A 24,282-nucleotide genomic window follows, 5' to 3' on the forward strand; every position below is an offset into this window, starting at 1 on the left:
AAGCAGGGCAATGTATATAAAGTCCTTAGCTCAGGGGCCGGCACATGGCTTGGAGCAGAGACTGCTGGATGTGTACACAGTATTGATTTCTCCTTCCTCACTCACAGGCTCTGATTTTCTTCTGGGTGGTGATGGGCCTAGACACAGAGACATATTTCCTAGCCTCCTGTAAACAGGAGTTGTTTGTTGGGTTTCCAGAAACCTTCAAAAATGCTGCCTCAGCTGGAAGAGCTACATTTGTTGCCTTCCCCTATTTCCTGGTTCCCTCCTGGAAAGCAGAAATGATGGCTGGCATTCCAACAGCTATCTTGGACCATGAGGTGACCTTGAGGATGAAAGCCATGTATTAAGTATGACGGCAAAGAAAGAGAAAAAAGCATCTGGTCTTCAGTAACTGTGGATCTTCCATTACATCCTGGGGCTGCCCAGCTCAAGACTCTTATGTGGGGAAAGATCAATCTGTATATCATTAAGTCACTTACGTGGGCTACTGTTAAATGCAGAGGAACCTATCCTAACTGATACATTTTTGTTATTCTGAAGATGCTTATTTTCTTCCTATGTCTTTTGACTAGAAAAATGGGTAAAAATGAAGATAATAGTAAGGACACCTGTTGCTCTGCTAGCGATGGAAGGAGAGGAAGCCCTTAATTGCTCTCTCCCTTCCTCACGGACCTGTTTTGTTGCTATGAAGATTGTCAAGGGCAGGCCTCCAGAGGAAACAAGCTCAGGGAAGTCTCTGCTGTGTACCAGTCCCATGGCCCCAGGCTGTCCTTGGCTCTCGTTATGTCACTCACATTGGTGAGTGGGGGGAGCCCTTCCTCCGGGAGTCTGAGATGGCTGCATTGAACTTGTTGCCCTGGTCATACTCAAAGGCAAGGCTACAAAAGAACACAAAAGAACTCTGCCTAAAAGTGGAGAGGAGAAGAAAGAACATGATTCATGTTTGTCAAATCGAGCATTTATTACGTGATCCAAAGCTTTCTGTGGTCTGATACTGGAAATTGTAATTTGTACTCTGTAGGTAAAATATTATACCAGTTACAAATAAATAGTAATCAATACTAACCAGTAAGCAAGACCTCAATTACACTTTGGCCATACAGAGAGCTAGATGATCATTTTTAATGTAGCAGGGAGAAGAAAGAGAGACATAAGATGTTCCCCATAAGCTTTAGTAGTAAAGAGGACATAAAAGGAATTCATCAGCCCCTTGGAGCTATGTGTGATATGCAAGGTCCCAAATGAGAAATTCTCTGGAACTTAATGTGATAGTTCCAGCAATTTCACCCGAGATACAGATGTTCTTTAGGAAGTGGTTTGGAAGTGGGTTAAAAGCGGAAGAAAAAAGAGACATAAAAATTCAGAGAAAGCAAAGAGGGGAATATAAAGAAATGAAAGGAAAAAGGGAAGAAAAATAAAGGAAAGGAGAATGGACAAGGGAAAGAAAGAAGGAACAAAAGAAAGAAAAGAGAAAGGAAGGAAAGAAGGAAGAAAGAAAGAAAAGGAAGGAAGTAACAAAGAGAGCAAAGCTTAGAAACCCTGCAGTAAAACTTCCTCTACCTCCGAGTCAAATAAAAGCTCTTTCTTGGCACTGGTTGATGTTCAAGGTGTGATTACTTGAATTCAGGAAAGAGCCCAAGAGAGGTGTGTTTGTTCTACCGGGAGCGGTGGTACCCTTAGCATGTCTTCCTGCATTTATATGCAGCCAGGGAACTCCAGGCCATTTTCCATGGTGATCACTTTCAGGAGGTAACCCAAACCTCATTCCTGGGCAACCTCAGCTGAGTTTTAATCCTGATCCTACCATTTATGAGGAGTGGGCCATTGGGGAAGTCACTTAACTTCTTGTAGTCTGCTTTTCCTTACTTCCAAATCCTGGGATTATCACCCCTCCCTTGAAGAATTGTTGGGGAGAATGAAAAGGCCATTGTGCATGAAAATTATTGGCAGAGGCCTTGAGCCAGAGGAACACTTCCATAAATGAGATGCCTGCCTCGTGCTTTTCTTCTCTCTCACTCTGGTCAGATGTTATCGGAGGTGCCCTAGGCTGCATTGCTGAGATTCTCCATGGCTCTGGAGTAATGGTTGAGAATAACAGGCAGAAGAGTACCACGGGCAGGGTATGGCATGGGGACCTCCACTCAGTGCCAGCGATAGGGGTGCAAATCTGTAAAGAATTGAAAAACAATGATGAATCAACTAAAATGGGATCTGCTTTTTTTTCCCCGAGACATGGTCTCACTCCCTTTGCCCAGGCTGGAGTGCAGTGGCCCAAGGTTCAAGTGATCCTCCCACCTAAGCCTCCCGAGTAGCTGGGACTAGAGGCCTGCACCACCATGCCCAGCATATTTTTGTATTTTCTGTAGAGATGTGGGCTCACTATGTTGCTCAAGCTGGTCTTGAATTCCTAGGCTCAAGCAATCCACTCACCTTGGCCTCCCAATGTGTTACAATAACAGACTTGAGCCACCACTCCTGGCCCCCTGAAATACCGCAAGCAGCCCCTGAGATCTGTTTTCTACTGGCACCGTGTACCCCCATTTCTAAATAATGTCATAATAAAAACTCCTCCCTGACAAATGATCTAAATGTTTAACAACAGCTGTGGTTACTGTTGTTTTAATGCTATATAGAGGCTTCAAATCAGCACATGTTAATTATTTACCTTTTAATAAATATGTCTTATATAGAAGTTAATCCAGACACTTCCTGGTTATGTGAAAGTAAGTGTTTATTTGAAGGGTCAGTTCATAATGGCTTGGAATCCTTTGAGCTCCTGTTGCCTGACGTTTGTTTCTTCCGTGCTTATTATGCTAAATATTCCTACAGATTTGAAAAAAACGATGATTGCAAAAGACAAGGAAACAGAACTTGAATTACCTCATTTCTGACACTCTAGGTGAATATTTTGAGTGTTTCTGTTTAAAATTTGAAATGATAAAATATTGAAAATTTGTGTGGCATGAAATTCTTGTTAAGTGCAAATTTTTAGTTCATACACAAAATACATTTTTTTTTTTTGAGACAGACTTTCACTCTTGTTGCCCAGGATGGAGTGCAACGGCATGATCTAGGCTCACCGTTGTGATTTAGGCTCACTCTGCCTCTCTGGTTCAAGTGATTCTCCTGCCTCAGCCTCCTGAGTAGCTGGGATTACAGGTACATGTAACCATGTCCGGCTAATTTTGTATTTTTAGTAGAGACGGGGTTTCTCCATATTGGTGAGGCTGGTCTCAAAATCCTGACCTCAGGTGATCTGCCTGCCTTGGCCTCCCAGAGTGCTGGGATTACAGGACTGAGCCACTGCACCTGGCCTTTACATAAAATATTTTACTGAATGTAAATAATAGCTTTAAAATGGAAATGCACTCTTCTTTTAAAATTATAATTCTTTTAAAGCTAAATAAAGCCAGTAAATAAAATATTACCACAATTGCTTGATTTAATAGCTGCCTGACTTGTATTTTTTGTAGACATTTTGGTTTTATTAAAATTTACTTAGAAGTCATTGGACAATTCTTTATATAAAATAATATATTGTAAAGAAAGGATTACAGCTCATGCTGTAAGGTGGATATAAAACTCTTGAATAAATGGTTGTGTCTTTCTCTGTTATGTACATATAACACATTTCCCTCCCTTTCTTTCTTCCTTTTTTTTCTTGCAAGACTATATGCATAACAATACAGTAAAGAAAAATTTTCACTGCCTTTCCTGGCCACATTATTTTTAAATTTTATTTCCAATTATTGATAGAAATATTTTTGCTGAATAGAGGAGGAGGTATTAATGATGACCTGCGGTGGTTGTTAAATGCGGGAGAGAGGCCACTGATAGTAGGTTTCCCTGTCTTGAGCACAGAACACCCAAAAAGGCATGCAGGGACCAAAGCACAGGGCCTCTCAGTTCCTTGAAGAAAATATTTTCTCAGCTCAGGGCACTGATTTTCCACAGTCCTGTGAGCTCCAACCTTAAGGAAAATAGCAGCAGTAGTAGTCAAAACAAATAGCTTCTCCAGGCATCAGGCAGATATTTCCATCTTTTCCTTTCCCAAATGGCCCAGACTTAGACTTCCTTCAGTCTACTTCAGATGATCCAATAGTTGCACCTTAAAGTCAGCCTACTCTGCAAACCGTGCAGGCAGGAGCAGCCACATTGTAATCTTTTCTCTGTAAAGTTCATTGATTTCTTCCTGTTGTACTGTGCAGTGCTTTTTTCCTAATGCCCTTTTGAGACGGAATTAAACTTTAATTCTAGCTGAAGAGGAAGCGCTGAGAGGGTTGGACAGCACTGCTGCACCATCAGTGAGACCACGGGGGAGTTAATTATGCTATTACTCTTTCCTGGCTTGGAGCTCATTACTTCCCCTCCCCCTACCCCCTTCCCTTTAGAGCTGTTTAGTTATTTCCAGCTGAAGTTGCTCATTGCATGGAAGAGTCCCCTAGGATCTAACTGCTTACCAAACAATAACTGGAGCTCTTTCTGTCCTGCTATAAATGCTCTCCTTCACTGGAGATGTTTCTTTTGATGGTAAAAGCCCGGATTTGTATGGTCAGGGTAGTGCCCTCTGTCCCACTGGACTGGGCCAGGCCAGGTGAGTGGTAAAATCATGGTGCAGTGTCATGGGGAGACAGCAGCTAATCTATTTCTCCAGCATGTCATTAACACAGGTAAACACAGTCCACATCAAACCTGGTTTCTTTCTTAAAGCCCCTATTTATAGTCCATTAGTAGTTAGGGCAAGTGAGAACAAGGTTTTTGGTGGTAAGAATGCAATCAGTCACAGTAATTAAATGGGGTTTAAGTGCGGTACTAACCTGGAGAGTGCAAAGAGTTCTGACTCACACATTAACCCCCCAGAATGAACAAAGGCAAGGAAAGTTCCTGTCCACTGTCTTCCTCTGTCTTTCAGTTTGTTTCTGCTTTTAGGAACTCTCTCCATCTCTGTTTTTCTTCATATTCTGTCTCTCTTTAAATCTCTTTCCTTGTATATTCCTTTCTTTGTTTTCCTAGCAGATTTCTCTGTCTCTCTTCTAACAAAACCCTTCTTCACTTTAACACTACAATATCTAATAGCTTAAGTAAATTTTTTCCAGAAATTCAACAACAAAACAAAACAGAAAAACCTTTACCGAAGTGCCCCTACTTTCAGCATTTTACCTTTTAGGCATCTTGCCAACTCCAGCCAGAGTAATGCACTTGGCTATGCAATTGGATTTTTCATCAAGATTTCAGAGTGGTCCTGGTATTGCCTCATATCTCCCCTGCTCCCTGCTTTGGTTCAAGGGCAAAATTCAAGCCACCCGGCTGATTAGATAACCCCCTTAACCCCCTCCCCTGCTGAGAACATGAGCTTCCCCATAAAATGCTGATCTTTGGTGCTTACGAAATAAGCAGCCAAAAGCAAATCTCAAGCTCTGAGCATGTAATTTTTACCTGTACACCGAAGCATATCATGGACCCTAGAGCCAAGGTGCTGAGGCGCCAGGGATATCAGACTCATTTCACACAACCTCCAAAAGCAGCTGCCTACGGAGGGCCCTGGCAGCTGTTTCATACACGGATCAGCAGCGCACACTGGTTTAGGACGGGAAATGAAGAAGGGGCACCATATCCAACTGCAGCCACAGGGGGCACTGAAGCAGGCAGGATGTAATTATCCTTGATGCATTTCTTTGCCTCCCAACTTCAAGGAAGTTTATAATTCCTCCTTACTTGAAAAATATAAAAAATTATATATGGTCATAATGGCAGTCAATGCTGGCTTCCAGAAACAGCTTTCATACTTGCCTCTGTGGAAGAGGTGACCCCAGGAGGGAGAATGCAAACACTGGCAACCACGTTTCTGAGGGCCTGGCTCCAGGCAGACAAGACAATGTGAGAATTTAGGGGCATCAAAAAAAAAAATACCCAGTCAATTTATTTTTCATAAGCATATATTTTACGCTACAGTAGTCATTGTGTACCAGAAAAAGACTGTATACTTTTGTACCCTTCTACTACAGCAGCAGGCTTTATACTGATAAAGGAAGGTTCTTTACCTAACAAATGACATTTAATGACTATGTCATGCTTTTCTTTTACACCTTTAAAGATCATTAAATATAGCATACATACAGAAAAGTCTAGTATAAAAATTATGAACACCGTTATTTGAAAGGATGCAACATCATTAGTACCCCAGAAACCCTCATCTTACTTTCCCCACACAACCCTTTCTCTCGCAGAGGAAAGCTCTCTACTCTGACTTGTAAGGTGATCACAGCTTTCTTACAGTTTGATCGCCTCTGTATGCCTACCCATGATAGTGTAGTTTTGCCTGCTTTGAAACTTTAGATAAGGAAAATCACATACAAGATATTGTTTTGTATCTTCGTCTCTTTCACTCCACATTGTTTATGAGCTGCATTCATGTTAAGTGCATCTCTAGTTGATTTGTTTTTATTGCCATTTAGCATCCCAGGGTATGAATATTCATCCTTAGGGTATGAATATGCCACAGTTCATTTACCCACTCCCACTGGGTATTTATTTACCCCACTTGGTATGAACATTTGGATATGTGTCCCGGTGCATGTATTTTTCTAGAGTTTTTATGTAGGAATGGAATTGCTGCATCATAGAGATATATATCTTCAACTTGACTAGTGTTCTGTGTGTGTCTATTTGGCATCCACTCATCACAGGATTATATTAACTATTTTTTCTTGTTTTCTGTATCCTTTTTTCTCTGGCATTTGGAAGCCTTTCAGACCCAGGGAGATGCTGCCCCCCAGGGTGAGCCAGTTCATAGAGATTGCAAAGGGCTTGGCCAAGAGCATACTTTCGTATACAAGCCAACCAATCCAGGATCTATAGTCCCAACCACCTCCTTATCAAACTCTCACTTACCAAACCAATGTTTCTTCTGCCCTCAATTATCCCAGAGCCAAGTTTCAGGCAACTTGAGACCACCCCTGTAACCCAAGGGCTGACAGAGACTGTTCAAACTAGCTCATCCGAAGCTGTTTACTCTGCCCTGCCTTCCCTTTTCAAGGAAACCCTGATAAAGGCTGTGGCCCCAGCTTTCTCCTAGCTCCTGTCTTCTGCCTCCTGACCATCCTGATGCCTCCCACGTGGTCCTGCGTGGTGAATGTGCTCCCTTCTCTTGAGAAATGAAGTAATAAATTCCACAGTGGCATTAGCTTCTCTGTGTCATCACTTAGTCATACCTCTATAAATCAAGTCCTGGGTATAAATTCAGAACTACTAGAAAATGTCAAACTGCCTTTCAAAATGCTGGTGTCAGTTTACACTCCCACCAGCCGTGTATTGGCATCTTTCCAGAGATGCTCCTTGAATGAACACGATATTTGATTGTTGTAATATCATAAAATCAGAATTTGAGTATATGTGGGTGAGTTTCCTGTTTCGGAGGAATGCATAGTGGGGTCACTGTTGCAAAGGCGCAGCCTTAGCCTCAGTCCTGGCGATGGGGCAGTCAGGAGGGCACCTGACGGCATGTTCACTGGGTCTTTGAGGAGAAACCTTAAGATTCACAGTGAGAGGTGAATGTTGATTCTTGTGCATTCTGATGTAATGCTTTATTTTTAAAGCACTGAGATATTTTCTGAATCCGCATATGCTTTAGCTGTCTGCTCAATATCTAGTTCTCCTGTCTTTCTTACCAAGAGAACTCTGATTTGGTTTGGGAGGCAATGTGTCCAGCCCTAGTGATGGATCATGCCTGGCCCAAGTCAGTCAGAATAATTTCCCTCCAGCTCACCAACCTCCCACACCTTTGGGGGTGAGACATCTCCCCTGATCATGTGACTTGGTTTTGGCTGTTGAGAGATGAGCAGAAGTCTGGGGAGGAGGCAAATGTAGCTGGAACCCTCTTCCTTACCATTTTGTTGGAATTATCTCCAGAGCTTTTAGGAAACGTCTTGAGGTGATAATTTCATAGAATTTTAGAGTTCTGATAATGGCAAACCACTGAATCAACATCAGCAGCCACTTTCTTTCGACTTCTTATGTGAGAAAATAAACCGTTACTTGTTTAAATTGATCACTCGGGTTTTCAGTTGTGCAGCCACATGCACTCTTAGCTAATATGCTGAAGGAAGCCCAAGTGTCTTTGTGCAGACGTTTGTAATTTAAAGGGGAGTAGAATTGGAAGTGTTGCCTCTGATGATGCAAACATGAATACATGGAGGATTGCCTTTGCCACTTCTTTAATTTTTCAAATATTAGTCTATGTATTTTTCTATCACTCATCTGAGCATTTACTATGTGCTAGTCATTGAATTCGGTGCTGAGGATAAATAAGAGAGTGTTGTTATCCTCAAGGGCCTTGTACTTTATGAGGGAGACAGATACAGAAGTAGTACTATGAATACTAATATTCTCAGTGTGATAAGTGAATGACAGAGGAATGTTCAAAGTACATGGTTAGCACAGAAGAGGAATGCATCACTTTGCCCAGCGTTCGCAGGGGTGGGGGATGGGTAGCAGATAACTCAGGGAGGAAGTGAGTTATGGATAGTTGCTATTATTTAATCTTGAAGTCTTGAAATATCAAGAAGATTTATAAGTCGCCTAGAAGGGAAAGGGCATCCCAGGCAGAAGGAACGGCGTATGTAAGGGCACAGAGGTATAGAACCATGTGATATGTTGGGGACTCACTGTCCACTATTACTGGAATGTGGCCCTTGAATCACTGTAAATGTAGTTCCCAATACAAATGGGGCAGTAAGCGCCGAGTGCACATTTATCATACAAGATAACACATTTGAGTTGTCACCTTCACAGCAGGGGCCTTGGAGTTCATTTGCAGTGGGACCAGGTCATGGGTCCATTTGTCATGGGACCAAGATCAATCCTTGTCAGTCTTGTTTGCTAGGGATCATCTAATTTTTAAATGGCAAATAAGTTTCATCTTGTAGTCAGATCTGATTGGTAAGTAAGCACCCAGAATTCTATATTTTAAAGAATCAGAAGCTGTATCTGTCTGTTATCTGCAAGAAATCCTTGATTGATGGTATAGAGCCTATGGCCATGAATTTGCCACCTTTTCTTGAAATGCCTCGCTCTGCAGTAGTTCAGACCCTGGAGGAGCCCTCCAGAATCCAGCTCATGCTGTTTGCATATTTCTTGCTTTATTACGTGAGCAATGCTGCTCTAATCACCAGAGTTACCATTATAAACTGCATCAGCCATCTGTGTGCCTGGGAAGAACAGATACTAGGGTGAACACAATTTAAACTCTCTTGGCTTTCAAATGACGGGAAGATGAGGTACTGAATGTCAAGGTCTTATTTAAGGAATGATAAAACAACCCGCTTCATGTGCTATCATTAGAGCAACCACATTTGTTATAGATAAAAATGAAGAACAATTTGTATTTTGAGTCTTTCTCTTTCTCTCTCAAGCTAAAATGATCTCAACATTCCGTCCTACAAGCTGAAATGGTACAATGTGTGTATAGCAGGCTGGTTTGATTCGTAACTCTGAAAGTATCAGTTTCCTGGTATTAAAAAATAAAAGCCCTCTGTATTCGAGTGGAGCTCTGCCTCAGGGAGCTGGGTTCTGGAACACATATATATTAAATTAAGGGATTGGGGAGAAACAGTTCTAGGTGCTAAATTAATATTATTAATGTATTTTTAGTGCACCTATGGAAGACAAAGGTGATTTTTTTGTTAAATAGCTACTCCGAGATCATGTGGGCAGACGCCAGTCACATAATTGGTGCGTGCTAAACCTAAAGGATCCTTAACTTAATGTAGACTAGAAACTAGACAGCCTCTAATGCCACAAGAACATAGCTAAGAGCAGCTCGTTGGTGTCTGTGGTGGAAAGAAAAACTACAGAGCATTTTGGCACTGAAGGACAGCCAGGAGAAATCATTCTTCGTTGTGTGAACTTGTGTGGGTTCTTTGTTATCCCTGAGCCCAGTTTCCTCATCTGTAAAATGAGAAAAATACCCCACAGCTTCATTAAATGGATCTGGTCAAATGAGATTCTGTATGTGAAATGCTCTTTAAATTGTATAACACCATGTAAATATTAGGTATTATAATTACTGTTGGTACCTCATACGGCTATTACAAGGTTCAGAAGAGATAATGTAGGTGAAATTGCTTGGAAAAGTCTATGGAAAAATCTGTCTGGAAAAGTACAAATGTAAAACGTAGTTGAAGTAGTAGTATCAGTACTTTTAGTTATGAGAGGCTACAGACAGTATGAGAAGTACACGAGAGAGTACAAAGGCATTATGGAAATCAAAGGTTCAGAGCATTTTAAAAACAGGCCAGTGATTAATTCAATAAAAATGGAAGATAAACCATGGAATTTCCCAGATCAGAAGCATCCATGACAGTGGAGTTGTGAACAGGTTAAGAGTCATTGTTCAGACAGTAAGTCCATAAGGCATTTTGTATTTAATAGCCCTTTCGATGATCAGAATGGGAGACTGTCTCAGGTTACAATGAAGAAATGGAGATTCATTGGTGGATATATGGAGGCAGAAATCTGTGCCAGACCTCATGGGGGAATTCCAAAGAGCCAAGACTCATGGAGAATGGTATGTCCATCAGGAAGTAGGAGGTTATACAGGATCAGAAGCAACTCCGGGAACTGGATTGTTTTGTGGTCTTAGAGCAGCAGGAGTTTTCTAATTTTCTACTATTTGTGCCACTACACAACTGAGTATCTCATTGCTCTTCTGAATGTCACTCAGTTTTAGCTGTCCAGGACTCCAGGTATCTCATTGCTCTTCTGTACGTCACTCTTTTAGCTGTCCAGGACTGCAGGCTTTCTCCTAGCTTTTCCCTGCCCAGGTTTCCTCTTGTCTGTGGCTTCTGCTGCTCTAGGTTCCTGCTGAAGGTCTCTGGGCTTCTGTTTCCTTCCTACCTTCCAACTAGTGAATATCTCTATGATTCTCATTTAGACTCTTCTGGAGAGGGAGTCTGAGTGCTTCCATTGATCCCATTGTCTTTGTTGGACTCAGCTTTTGTGTCAGGCTGACTCAGAGAGGAGCTGCTCTGAGGTCAGACTTCCACACCTGGACTGTGATGGTTAATACTGAGTGTCAACTTGATTGGATTGAAGGATACAAAGTATTGATCCCGGGTGTGTCTTTGAGGGTGTTGCCAAAGGAGATTAACATTGGAGTCTGTGGTTTGGGAAAGGCAGACACACCCTCAATCTGGGTGGGTGCAATCTAATCAGCTGCCAGCGTGGCTAGAATATAAACAGGCAGAAAAATGTGAAAAGAGAGACTGGCCTAGCCTCCTAGCCATCTTTCTCCAATACTGGATGCTTCCTGCCCTCAAACATCAGACTTCGAGTTCTTCAGTTTTGGAACTCGGACTGGCTCTCTTTGCTCCTCAGTCTGCAGATGGCCTGTTGTGGGACCTTGTGATCATGTGCGTTAATACTTTATAAACTCATATATATGATATATATGATATATATATGATTGATAGATATATATATGATATATACATATGATAGATATATATATGATAGATATATATCTGTCCCTTTAGAGAAGCCTGACTAATACTGGGTTCAGACCAATCACCTGTGAATGAGGAAGGAGAGTCACATGATCTAAACATAGCAATTTATGCTCCAAGAACCGCTTCCTTGGGGCTGTTGGTGGGCACCCTTTGGGGTGGCATGGGGTAGGGGTCTGTGGGTGGGCAGGCACGCCACAGTCTCCCTGTTCAGTGAGGATGCTTGGAGTTCTGTCACACTCAGTTTACTTTCCACTACTAGGTCAGTAGGAGCAGTTGCTTGCAAAAAGCACTTTCTGTAAAAACAAACACTTTAAACGAACACCCTAAGTATGATCATGGTGATAATGATGGCAAACAAGATGAAGAAGGGGGAGAGGGAGAAGAAAAAGAAAGAGAAAAATGTGGGCATTTTGAAACGTCTTTTTTTTGTGTGACACTAAGAAAGAAAATACACATTGTAGAGCAGCTGTGTCCAATCTTTTGGTTTCCCTGGGCTACACTAGAAGAAGAATTGTCTTGGGCCACACGTAAAATGCACTAACACTAATGATGGCTGATGAGCTTAAAAAAAAAAAAAAAAGAAAGAAAAATCTCGTAATGTTTTAAGGAAGTTTATGGGCCAAATTCCAAGCTGTCCTGGGCTGCATGCGGCCCACAGGCCGTGGGCTGGACAAGCTTGCTGTAAAGTGTCAGGAATATTATGCTTGGCTGAAGCTGAGCTTTGTTTTGGATTCTGGTTATTTTATCTAAAGTAGGTTCAAAGTGACTTAGTCGACATAATGAAGAATCTCAGAATTTTGAAACAGAAAGAAACTTCAAAGAAATCTACTCTTTGGGTAGACCATTTTGCATGGTCTAATCCCTACCTCTTAGAGAAGCAGAAATGAGGCTCTGTGAGGCTGAGGGGCTTGGTAAGCTTAGGAGGCCTCTGCTCTGTGATTTCAGACCACAGCAGCGATTTCAGGAGATTATCTGCCACAGAACTGCTAACTCTGGCTGGCTGCTTTCCACCTGGACACTTGTGTAGATGGAAACCTTATTGGCCTAAATAGTTACCACTTCCTTGGGGGCAGCTGGCCTAGAATTCTTGCCAGTCTTTCCCTTATAAAACAGAAATCTGCTTTTTCTATAAAGGCGTGGTGTATTTTCTAAGTTTTATTTCAGACCCTGGGTGTTCCCAAGCCATCTTTCACTGTCAGATTCTCACTTCCAATTTATTCAGCCTCAGAGCTGTTAGCAAATGGCTAGAACTAGAAGCCACACTAGTTTTCAGGTGTTTGTGAAGGATTTGGCCACTAACAGCACAAAGCGAAAATAACATCACAATGTCACTGCCATTTTAATCCATCTCCCAACTTACCCACACAACAATGGTCATCCTGGGTGAATCTTTTTTTTTTTTTTTTTTGAGACAGAGTTTCGCTCCATTGCCAGGACCCAGACTGCAGTGCAGTGGTGCAATCTTGACTCACTGCAACCTCTGCTTCCTGGGTTCAAGCAATTCTTTTGCCTCAGCCTGCTGAGTAGCTGGGACTACAGGCGTGCGTCACCATGCCCAGCTAATTTTTGTATTTTTATTAGGGACAGGGTTTCACCATGTTGGCCAGGATGGTCTTGATCTCTTGACCTCGTGATCTGCCCGCCTCAGCCTCCCAAAGTGCTGGGATTACAGGTGTGAGCCATCACACCCAGCCCCTGGGTTGAACCTTTTTATATGTTTCGTGTTCTGTCAACAAACAACCAAAAAATAATTGCCATTGGATTAGAAAAATTCATGTGTTATAGTGGTAGCTGAGGTGTTCTTGTGGTTCTAAAATGATAAACAAAATAATAAAAATAAGTATAAGATATCTGCTTTGTTTTAACTGTGTGGCCCTGGGCAAGTTATTCAGTCTCCACCCTTTACATTTCCCATCTGAACACTAGGATATTTGTGTTCTTAGCACTGTGGCTGGCTTACAGAAAATGCTTAATAAACTACCTACTAACATCTTATACCTTTTTATTTGGTCATCATAAGAACTGTATAAAGAATGAAGCTCAAAGAAATCAAGTAATCTGCTCAAGTTCTAAAAAGCAGTAAGTGGCAGAGTTAGAAAAATTAGAACTCATTTTCTGAATTCAATTTGGTGGTCTTTGTGCTTCACCAGAGCTAACCACAACTGCCACGTTTTAGGGCTAGGTAATGGGAACCCCAGGGTGTTTCCTGGATCTGACTCTCAGCTCCCAGGATTTAGAAACCCCAGCGCAAGCCCTGTCTCGGCGCCTGTCTCCTTAGAGGCATCTTGTGGGCTACACAAATACCCACTGCCCTCTGCTCTGCAGGTGGCAGGATCCTGGGCTCTGGGGGTGCTGAAGAAGAGTTGTAATCCTCTTCCTCTCCTGCCTATGGTTCCGACTGTTGGGCACTCCCTGGGGGTCCTGAAGCACTGCTTGCCATAAACTCGAGGCTCCTTATCTTGGTAAATCAACATAATGCTCACCAAGTTGGCTTTCAAGTTAGGGTGGCTGATGTGTATGTATGGAATTACTCAGTAAGATTTATTGAGAGCCTCACAGAAAACTTGGCAGGTTTTATTTCTTAGGTGATGACAAAGGTGGCCCATGCCAGTGAAAGGTCATGCTGTTGGCCACCCCTTCTGAAATAGTCTTGTTGACTAAAGTTCTGCACAGAATTTTATTGGCACCTATAAATAGACAAATTGGCAGCGCCTCGTTTTCTTTTTATTGACAGATGTGGTGGGGCTTGCTCTCAGATGCTGCCAGGGAGTATCATCTGACTGCGTTTGGTACCTTGGGGGAGATAAACAAAAACTTGAGTAAAAGGAAAATGAGAACTCACCTGAAACCAAGAAAAGTCTTTGGAAAAGAACTTTTGTGTAGGTCATCTGGAAAGTGTTTATTCTTAGCAGTTACACGTAACTATAGTCTTAAAAAAGAAAGTGGGGTGGGGTGCAGGTGGGGGTGCGGGTAAGGGTGGGAGCGGGGTAGGTGTAAGTGAGTGGGCAGAGACGTGTCTGTGTACCCAAAAAACTGCCTCAGTGCAATCACGGCCACATGCACACATCTAAATAAATGTGTCTCTTAAGAATTAGCCTCTAGCATACCGTGCAATCTCTGCGTTTGTTGACTGACTTGTCTTACCCAGCAAAAGATGTAGATGATTTCCACTATCTTTCCATAGACCCTCGCTAAATGACAGGATGGGAAAAGTTCTACTGCCTGACCAAATTGCCAGTCAGCCCATGAGCAGTCCAGACAGAGCAGGATTTGTAGCAAACGAATTTTTATGATTTCTCCCTGCCCAACCCCCACGAAGAAGCAAAGACTCTTGACCTTGGCATCCCCTTGTTACTTTCTTCTCTTCCATGACACCTAGGCTTGATATTCGTTACCTTGGGTATTCTTGTGAATATTTGCTGAATTTTCATTTATACTGAGTACAATTCAGAAGGCTGAGGTTTTCCAGGTTTCGTGTCTCCTGAGAAAGGTCTGAGTGTGTGAGTATGTTAAAGAAAAGCTCTTAGCTTGTCTCGTGGTTTAAAGGCCTCCTGAGATACCTGAGCTCAGTCTCAGGAATAACGTAGATTGCTTACTCCCTGTCTGATGAGTTTTATCAAAATGTGATAAAATGTGGTAAGGAAAAATGGTGGGCCAAGTTCGTTATAGTTCTGCTGGGGGACGCTGTACAGATAAAGCAGGCCATAATTCATGTGCCCTGTGACAGTTTTTATTATTCTGTTTTTATGCAGTTTTGAAGAGTGAGGGGAATTGCCCTAGACAACAGATGTGAGAGGCTTTTTTCCTTCTTTCTGTCCTGTGGCCGGGCCTCAGGCTCCAGCCCAGTGACTCATTGTTGTGGTATTATATACCTCAAGATGAAGTGTGTGCGGTGCAGAGTGTGGGCAGGATTTATCAGGGCGACTTCTTCCTTTGAAGTATCAGGGCAGGCTACTTTGCTGATGGTTTCTGGAACCCGGCCAAGCCCCAGTATGCTGTGAAAATAGCCGTCTTAGGTTTTCTTGGCACATGAGCACATTTGCACTTGATTCTCAGACCTCCATTGCTTTCTGATGTTTTTTGAGGCCAGTGTTCTTGGGATTTAGGGCCCAGGGCCAGACTGTAACCCTGCCTGTTTGCGCTCCTTCAAATGCCCATCCCAACATGGTTTTGATGGCTCCAGATAGAGACTGTAACACCAGCTTGAGTTCCCAAGTGCAGGCTGGCTTTAGGTTGCTTCTAAGCATTCATGCATAAATTTCTCTGTAGCCCACATTGCCTGCGGCCCTGCCCCCACTAACAAAATGCTGACTCTTAAAGACTTTTTATTGTGACAATACTTTCTACAGCGATGCATCTCTGCATTTTCAGCTGGAAACCCAGGCAATGTGTACGCAGAGAAAAACATAGTAATGCCATGGTAACTCTATCAGTAAATTGAAAAAATAGGGTGGGGCATGGTGGTTCACACTTGTAATCCCAGCACTTTGGAGGCCAAGGCTGGTAGATTACTTGAGGCCAGGAGTTTGAGACCAGCTTGGTCAACATGGTGAAACCCTGATTCTACTAAAAATACAAAATTAGCCGAGTGTGCTGGCACACGCCTGTAATCCCAGCTACTCAGGAGGCTGAGGCAGGAGAATCGCTTGAACCTGGGAGGTGGAGGTTGCAGTGAGCCGAGATCATGCCACTGTACTCCAGCCTGGGTGATAGAGTGAGACTCTGTCTCAAAATTGAAAAAAAAAAAGAGAAAAGGAAAAAGAAAATTGCTCCTTCTCTAGTAAAAAACAAAACAAAACAAAACACAAAACTGAAACTGTCATCTGTTTGCCTGTACTTTCCTCCTCCTACCTTCACTCATTGTCATACTGTTATTAATTTTGAGAACAAAGGACATAAGAGCCTAATTACGTTAGACTCCTAGACAACCTTCCAGAGTTAATGTATCAGCCACATTTCTCATCAGCCAGCTATGTGTGATAAATAGCTTCCTTGTAAATGCATATTTCCCAATAGATGCCCCATTTCAGGTTTCCCTCTGGTCTGAGAATCAGACTCTATTATTCCTGATTAAAATATTGCCAGCCTGTTGGGGAACCCATAACTAACCTCCCTGAGCATCTTTTGTTCTTTCTCCGTTTGAGTGGGCAGACCCTTTAATAAGTCTCCTTGATGTGACTGGGCTTGATTCTGTGGAAAGGCTCAGAAAGCTGGTAGATCCATGTCAATGGCCTCCTAGCTGAAAAGACAATTGATATGTTTGCAGGTTGGGTCCTGTTATGGCTGAATCGTTTCCCCACTAACCCTCCCAAATTCATGTGGTAACTCCAGTGCCTCAGCGGTGCCCTTGTTTGGAGATAAGGTATTATAGAGGCAATCAAGTTAAAATAAGGTCCTTAGGTGGGCCCTAATCCAATAAGACTGACGTCCTTATAAAAAGGGGAAATGTGGAGACAGATCCACACACACGGAGACTGCCATGTGGACATAAAGACAGTTCTCTACAAGCCAAGGAGAGGGGCCTGGAGCAAGTCCCTCCCTCACAGCCCTCAGAAGGAGCCAGTGCTGCAGACACCTTGATCTTGGATTTCCAGCCTGCAGAACAATAAGCCAATAACTGTTGTTTAGGCCACCCAGTCAGTGGCACTTCGTTGTGGCGGCTCCAGCACATATATGTCTCTTTGGCAGCAGACTCTGAGGCAGATGAGTATGTAGGGCTTATTAGGGAGCACTCTTGGGATAAACTCCCATGGAAGAGAAGGGAAGAAGGCAGATTGGAACGAGGGAGAAGTTGGGCTGTGATGTAGTCCCAGCAAAGGTCTCAGTTGATTCCATGGGAAGCTCTGGAGCTGGTATGGCCCTTCATTGCTGGAATATGAGCTTGGGCTATTATACTTCCCTGCTGATTAGTCACCGGGTGGGGGCTGCCTCTGCCTAGTTTTCTTAAGCCTAGACAAATCCTGAAGAGGGTTGACAGTTGAGGATGGTCTTTTGGGAGCGATTCTAGCTTCTAGGAGATAAATCCTTCAGTCCTCATGGGGGATCTCAGTGGTGCACCACAGCACCACCATGAATACATGTCATAAGGGGTTGGCTGACTTAAGGATGGCTTATCAAATTTCCTGATTTTCAAGATGGGGTTGAACTTTGTAAGGTGTGGTACTGTTCAGTTCTCTTTTTCTTTTCTTACTTTCTAGGTGAAGCAGGCTGTGGCTCTCCCAACGCTTTGATCATGTCCTGGGAGAGAGGTGAGGTGTGGGAGGTGTATCAGTCAGTGTCTGCACAGAAAAACAGAAACTACTCTGGGTGTTTCAAACAGAAGGAATTAATGGAGAAAGAAGGCTACAAAGGTTTTAGATGGGCCGGGGAGCACACAGAGAGGGAAATGTGCCCCAGAGATCAGGAAGCTGGGGTTTTTCAACCTCGACTGAAACTTTCAAGCCCTCACTCTCTGCTGAGTTTCTAAAGATGCTGGGGCTGCTACCACTGCTATGGTCAGATCTATGCTGTTCCCTCTGATCAGGAACCCAGGACACCACACTCTGATGCTGGTGAAACCAGGACTGACACTGCTAAAGCTCAGTGTCACCTGTGGAGCTACCAGAGCCCGTAGTTGCTGATCTTGGTACTACAACTGTTACTAGTGGTTCTACCAGTAGCAGACAAAAAAGCCTTCTTCCTCCTATCTTCTAATCTTCCTCTAGTGAGTGGACTGCAGTACAGAGGAAGGCATGAAAGAACGGCATGGATCTGGGACCAGCAGACAATAGGCTACTCTCTTTCAGGCTAGCTCTTTGCTCCATCTCTTCTCAGTGTACTTCATGGCCATTACATTCCATAGCAACGGCCAGGAAGCCCCCTCCCAAGTCCTAGGGGAAACCAGGTCTACTAGCTCTCAGCCTATACTCTCTGAACCATAACATGGCACAGTTGAAGCCCTGCCTCCCTTTTTCTTTTCTTCTAGTTTCTGAGAGGAATACTGGGTCACCACTAAAACATGGACCAAAAAAGTCCAACGAGGTCAACTCCACTACCCAGCCACTTCAGTCAATACCTGTCAAGCTTAGGTTTCAACTGAATTTCTGGTTAGTTGATTGAACTGGTCAAATAAATGTTCTTTTGGCATATTTATTTCTCTGGGATGTTGATAAAATAGCAGCATCCACTTATGAATAAAACTTCTTGTATTTATTATCTATTAACTTTTCAAGGTGATTTTACATTTTCCCCATTCTTTCAGCAACCATAGACATGTCATAAATCATCCTTCTTCCATCCATTTGTTCTTTCAGAAAATATTTACTGGGAGCCAACTATGAACAAGGGTTTGTATTTTGCATAGTGGAAGGCATACAAAGAAGTAAAAGAAATAAACCTACTAAGAAGGAGTCAATAGCTCCTAAAAAAGAGCACACTTTAACAAATAAAGTAACTGACCTGCAGAAGGAGAACTAGGAAGGGCTAGAATCAGCCAAGCCTTCTGATTGGCAAGCCTGAGCCCTCCCAATAAACAGCCCTCTACTTGTTGAATACTGAGCGACACACTCAGTTGCATCGACTGTAAGATTCAAGTCAATGTCTCTTATTATTTTGAATGGCATCTGATTATGGTTACCTTGAAAAGTCTTCATTTGTCCTCTTGGAAGTGACTGAGCAGGCTTGGTTTTTTCCCTGTTGCTTAGCTTTGTAGATACAAATTAAGCAATATATTGTATCCCTTCTGTCTAAGCATGTGGTTGGTATAATTTTTCCACAGACAGCTGAATTCAACAGCCTGTGCGTGGTGATTCAACATGAGTAAGGACAAAATGGTAGGCAGTAAAGGTTGTCAGAAGGACACCTGGGAGAGCCAGACCATCGGATATGGCAAACCTCAGGGTGCTGCCAAATCTTACAGACCAAATTCTTTTCACCTGGGAATTTTACCCATTTATCAGATTCAATATTTCTCCTAAATTAGGAGACACAGTGAGAATTTTATCAAATCACTTCTGCAGTTAGTAACTTGACTACCATCTAGCATATTATTCTAGCCGTCTATCGGTTTCTTCAAATCATAAGACTATTTCAGGATATTTCCCCAGTCGTACTCAGATCTCCAGTGATAGGCTGAACTCACTCTCCCTCTTTCGAGTGGTCAACTGTGCTCCACAGAGCACTGATGTGACCATGGTTTCCTTCGTGACATAGATATTACAAAAGGGAGAGTGTGGTTGAGGAGGCAAAGCATGAAAGGGAAAAGGGGCCTTGATATTCCTGTGTGTAGGGTGCCAGCCAGCCTCACACTGGGGACAATTGTCCAGCTCATGAAAGATTGCTGTCAGGAGATAAAAGCCTCATTTGGCTCACTTGAGTTTTGTGAAGTATGTTCTGTGCATCAGGCATTTTACCACTTTGGTTTCCAGAAAAGACAGCTAAGTTTTTCTGTGCATCTGGGATGCTCCCCTAAGATAGCAGAGCCGAGAAGGCAGTTTTGTTGCGCCACAGTTGTATACGGGCTTAATTTGAAATGACTAGTTTCATTAGCCTTGATATTCTAATTATATCTCTGCATTTCACCATCTTGCAGAGAATATGCAAAACAAAGGGCTATTGAGCCAGGGCTGGAAGAAGCCTGATTTTGATTGTTTCTTCCTCTCCTTGTTTTCAGTAGCAATCAATCCCTAGTGTTCAGTAAGGCCTCCGAGCCATTGGAGCCATTTAGCAGAGTCCTGCCAGGTGTGGGTTTACCTGGACAGGTTCCTTACTAGTCATCCACTGCTATCAGGACTTAAGGGTGAGGCTTATTAAGGTTCTTCTTATGCTGCTAAAGAACCTGCCACTTATTTCCAGAGATTCTTTCCTGGGCAGAGGTGCCTAACAATGTTGCTCTGAGTTCCAGGGAGTGTGATAGCCATTAGATTTGACTTCAATAACATTCTTCATCTCAGAAATCCCCGGTAACTGGGCAACTATGTAACATTTTGTGTTTGTAAGGGATCGGATTTTGTAGAATAATGAGTCTTCACAGAGCCCTGGGTTGCTAGGGAACCTTGATTTAGTTCCACTTTGGAGTAAGGAAAATATGAAAAGAAAAAGAAGTACATTTCTTAGAATTTGCCCATTTATGATTCAGTGCTGATACAGAATTCCAGAATGTTTGAGGATCCGAAGCCCATGTCAGTCATCTCTCAAGGTTGAAGGAAGAATCCTGGTGAAAGGATGGGGCAGTAAAGGACAACTGAGGTGGCTGTTTGAAACAGCCTTGGAGACACACGTCTCTGTAGGAGGATCAATATAGAGCATTGTTTCTCCATGACCGTCATGTACTCTTTTGAGACCTTAGTGTTCTGTTTCTAGATTAACAGTTTATGGTATTTATTTAGCATCTGCAATGTGTTCAGCTTTGTGCTTGGTGATGTGAAGGCAAGAGATGTAGAGGACCTTGTTCCTAATCTTCAAAAAAGTCTACACTCTGGTTGAAGAATAAGGTTTATTCAAATAAATTCATTTAGAAACTATGTTAGATAGATATTATCTAGAAGCTTATGCTACCTGTTTGCAGGTCAGAGGTTCCTTTCTTGCCATTGGAAAAGAGAAAGGAGAGAGAACACCAAGTGTGGGAGTCACCGGGAAAGGCTTCTAGAAGGAGGAGCTTAAATTGTGAAAAAGAAAAGGAAAATCTGATAGGTCCCTGATATTTGTGAGATTCTAATTACACCAATATTGTGATAATTTCTTTCACAAAACACAAAGAGTTTTTGCCTCTGAAATGACAAGCAGAGAACCACAAGGCAATGTTGAGCTGTAGATGGTGGCAGATTCCCTCCTAGCTGAGTGACTCATGCCTCCACTCCAGGGTGCAGGGCTTCGATTTGTGACAGATAAGGACAGGCCACAGGCCCTACAGGTGGCATTCAAATGAAATCAGGGATCTACTGTACTTCAAGATGGGGAGATTCAGCATGAGGCACAGAAGTGAGGCTGATGAAGAATCTCTTCCAGCTGGGATGAAAGCTCATGAAAGAAAGCAACAGAAAACAAGGTCTGCTTATAAATGCTATTGAGGTTGCACTCCATACAGCAATTAAAGAGGAATTATTATATCATATTGGACAGGCTAAAGACATGGGATAAGGGCTTTTTTAGAAACACTTGAATGGCAGTGGCATAGGAAAGAATTGGAGGGGAAGGGAAATGAGGAGCAAGGAGAATAAAGGAGGGGAGGTAGAAGATAGATTGTATGAGGGGATGGAGATTGCAGTGACAGAAAAGAAAGGGCAAGTTGCAAGATTCTGCAAATGATGGACTTTGGTGATATGAGGAAGAAGATGAAGGAAAAGGAGGGTAAGAAAAGAAATGGTCTTAGCAGTACTTCACAGCTTCCCAATCCTCCGTCGTCTAAAGTGGGGCTTCCACTGTGCATCTGCGCTGGGCGACACTTCACTTGCTAAACACTCCTATGGGCCATGGTCATAGTTCTCTTTTTTGAAAACCTATAAACATTAAAAATTGTGGTAAAATGTACTTAGCATTAAATTGATCGTTTTAGCCAGTTTTGAGCTGTACGGTGCAGTAGTGTCAATACATTCATGTTGTGCAGACAATCTCCAGAACTGCTTTCATCTTGCAAAACCGAAATTCTGTACTCATTAAACAACAACTTCACATTATCAACCACACCTCTGTTTCTGTCTCTAACTCTCATACAGTATGTTTCCTTTTTTTGGCTGTCTTAGCTTACTTAATATCATGTCTTCCAGGTTCATCCATATTGTTGCATGTATCAGAATTTTCTCCTTTTTAAAATATATTTTATCTTAAAATTTTATTACATAATATTATATATATAATAAATAATAAATATAATGCATAATATATGAAAGTTGTGAAGACTATTGACATAAACAGGCAGGGGCTGGAATATTAATATCTGGGATTTCTTTCATGATGTCTGCCTCTCCCACCAAAATAACTGGTCTCCTGAGTTTTGCATTCCTCTTCTTTAAAAACAAATTACTGAGCTTTCTGAGCTTCCTCCTAAGGAGCCGGGAGACTCATGGTCTGGTTCCCGGGCTTTCCTCACAAGACAGCTCCCATATGCCAGTCTCCACTCATGCCTTTAAAGAAGAAACCAAGACTGCCTTCTCCTCTGAGACAGGCGGAGCCATCAACCTCTCTGGGCTTGCCGAAGGAAAAAACAGCAAGAAGCAATTGAACATACTGATGAAATAGAGAGTGAAATAGATCGATTTAATGAACTAGTCAGTGAGAAGATTTTGACAGTAGAACAGAAATATAACAAACTCTGCCAACCAGTTTTTTTTAAAAGAGGTCAGAATTGATCACCAAAATTCCAAATTTTGGGGTAACAGAATTTGTCAGTTATCTGTAATCACCCAACAGCTTCTTCCTGCTTGCTGCACAGATAAAATCGATTCACTGAGACCATGGCATTGTAGTAGAGGAAGAGTTTAATTGACATGAGGCCGGCCACACAGGAGATGGAGTTATTACTCAAATCAGTCTTCCTAAAGGCTGGGAGGTTAGGGGTTTTCAAGGATAGTTTGGTGGGCAGGGGACCAGGGAGTGGGAATTGGTTGGGGATGAAATCACAGGGGTGTGGAAAATGGTCTTTGTGCACTGAGCCAGCCTCTGAGCGGGGGCCACGGGACTGGTTGAGTCATGAGTTGCAGTCATAGTCCAAATAGAGTCATCTGGGTAGAGTCATCCCATCATCAGAAATGCAGAAGTCTGAAAAACCATCTCAGAAGACCAACCTTAGGTTCTACAGTAATGATGTTACCTACAGAAGTAATTGGGAAGGTTACAAATCTTGTGACCTCTGGAACAGTTGTTTATACCTATAATTTAGCAGAATTTTGGCCCCTCTCTTAGAATTGCCTCCTTTTTTTAAGGCTGACTAATATTTTGTTGTACATATGTACCACATTTTGTTTATCCATTCATCCGTTGGTGGACATTTGGGTTACTTCCACCTTTTGGTTATTGTAAATAATGCTGCTATAAATGTGGTTGTTCAAATATTTCTTCAAGACCTTGCCTTCAGTTCTTTTGGGTATATACCCAGAAATGGAATTGCCACATCATATGGTGATTCTATTTTCAATTTTTCGAGGAGCCACCATTTTGCTTTGCAGAGTGGCTGTAGCATTTTACATTCCCACCAACGGTACACAGGTATTTCTGATTTCTCCATATTCTCACTTTATTTTCTGTTTTGGTGTTTTTGGTGTTTTTTGCTTGTTATTGTAGTCATTCTATCCTGATAGTTGTGAGGTGGCCCATGGTTGTATTTTGAGGGTATGTCATTCCATTCACTGGCTGTAATTCTGTCTCTTTCTCTGTCATTTAAGAAAACACACTGGAAGCCATGAGTTTATGAATGACCTTGAAATAGCGAGAATATTAAATCGCCTCTGGTTTGTGTTTTGTAATGGAACTCATTCTGACACATTGATATTCTGTGATGAGTAACAACTTATTTGTGATACTCCCTATAAGTTATTGAGACACATCAGTGAGTCCTCATGTCACCATTGAGAACCACTCCTCACTGAATTGAATGAACAATGCAAAATGATTTCTTCATAAACACCCAGTGAAAACAGCATGTTCCCCCCAGAATCAGTCCCACCAAAAGGAAGGGAAAAAGCAAAACAAAAAAGGAAAGCCAGTTATGTAACAAGATTTTATTTCCTCCCAAATGGGTTTATCAGAGACACTTATCAGAAACAATGCCTCTCTCCATTTACAGAAACTCTGAAATCCAAGG

The 24,282-nt window shown here is 42.4% G+C and overlaps 2 long non-coding RNA genes across 3 annotated transcripts in view; one reads left to right on the forward strand and one right to left on the reverse strand.

The window, feature by feature from the left end:
• The window catches only part of LOC118151505 (uncharacterized), a 19,003-nt gene extending 15,566 nt beyond the window's left edge, over nucleotides 1–3,437 (forward strand). Inside the window, exon 3 of the long non-coding RNA XR_004739855.3 lies at nucleotides 108–3,437. This is a non-coding gene — a long non-coding RNA (uncharacterized LOC118151505). The remainder of the gene's footprint in view (nucleotides 1–107) is intronic.
• Nucleotides 1,774–20,510, reverse strand: LOC144581585 (uncharacterized). 2 transcript variants are annotated; one of them, XR_013532603.1, is made up of 5 exons: nucleotides 20,238–20,510; nucleotides 17,698–17,785; nucleotides 16,617–16,742; nucleotides 2,669–2,826; nucleotides 1,774–2,170 (listed from the first exon to the last, which is right to left on the reverse strand). It is a non-coding gene; the product is annotated as an uncharacterized LOC144581585 (long non-coding RNA). The 2 variants fall into 2 exon arrangements; XR_013532602.1 differs by lacking the exon at nucleotides 20,238–20,510 and adding an exon at nucleotides 19,123–19,606.
• Between the last annotated feature and the right edge of the window lie 3,772 nt (nucleotides 20,511–24,282).

This window comes from Callithrix jacchus, chromosome 2, assembly GCF_049354715.1.
Source record: "Callithrix jacchus isolate 240 chromosome 2, calJac240_pri, whole genome shotgun sequence".
NCBI lineage: Eukaryota > Metazoa > Chordata > Mammalia > Primates > Cebidae > Callithrix > Callithrix jacchus.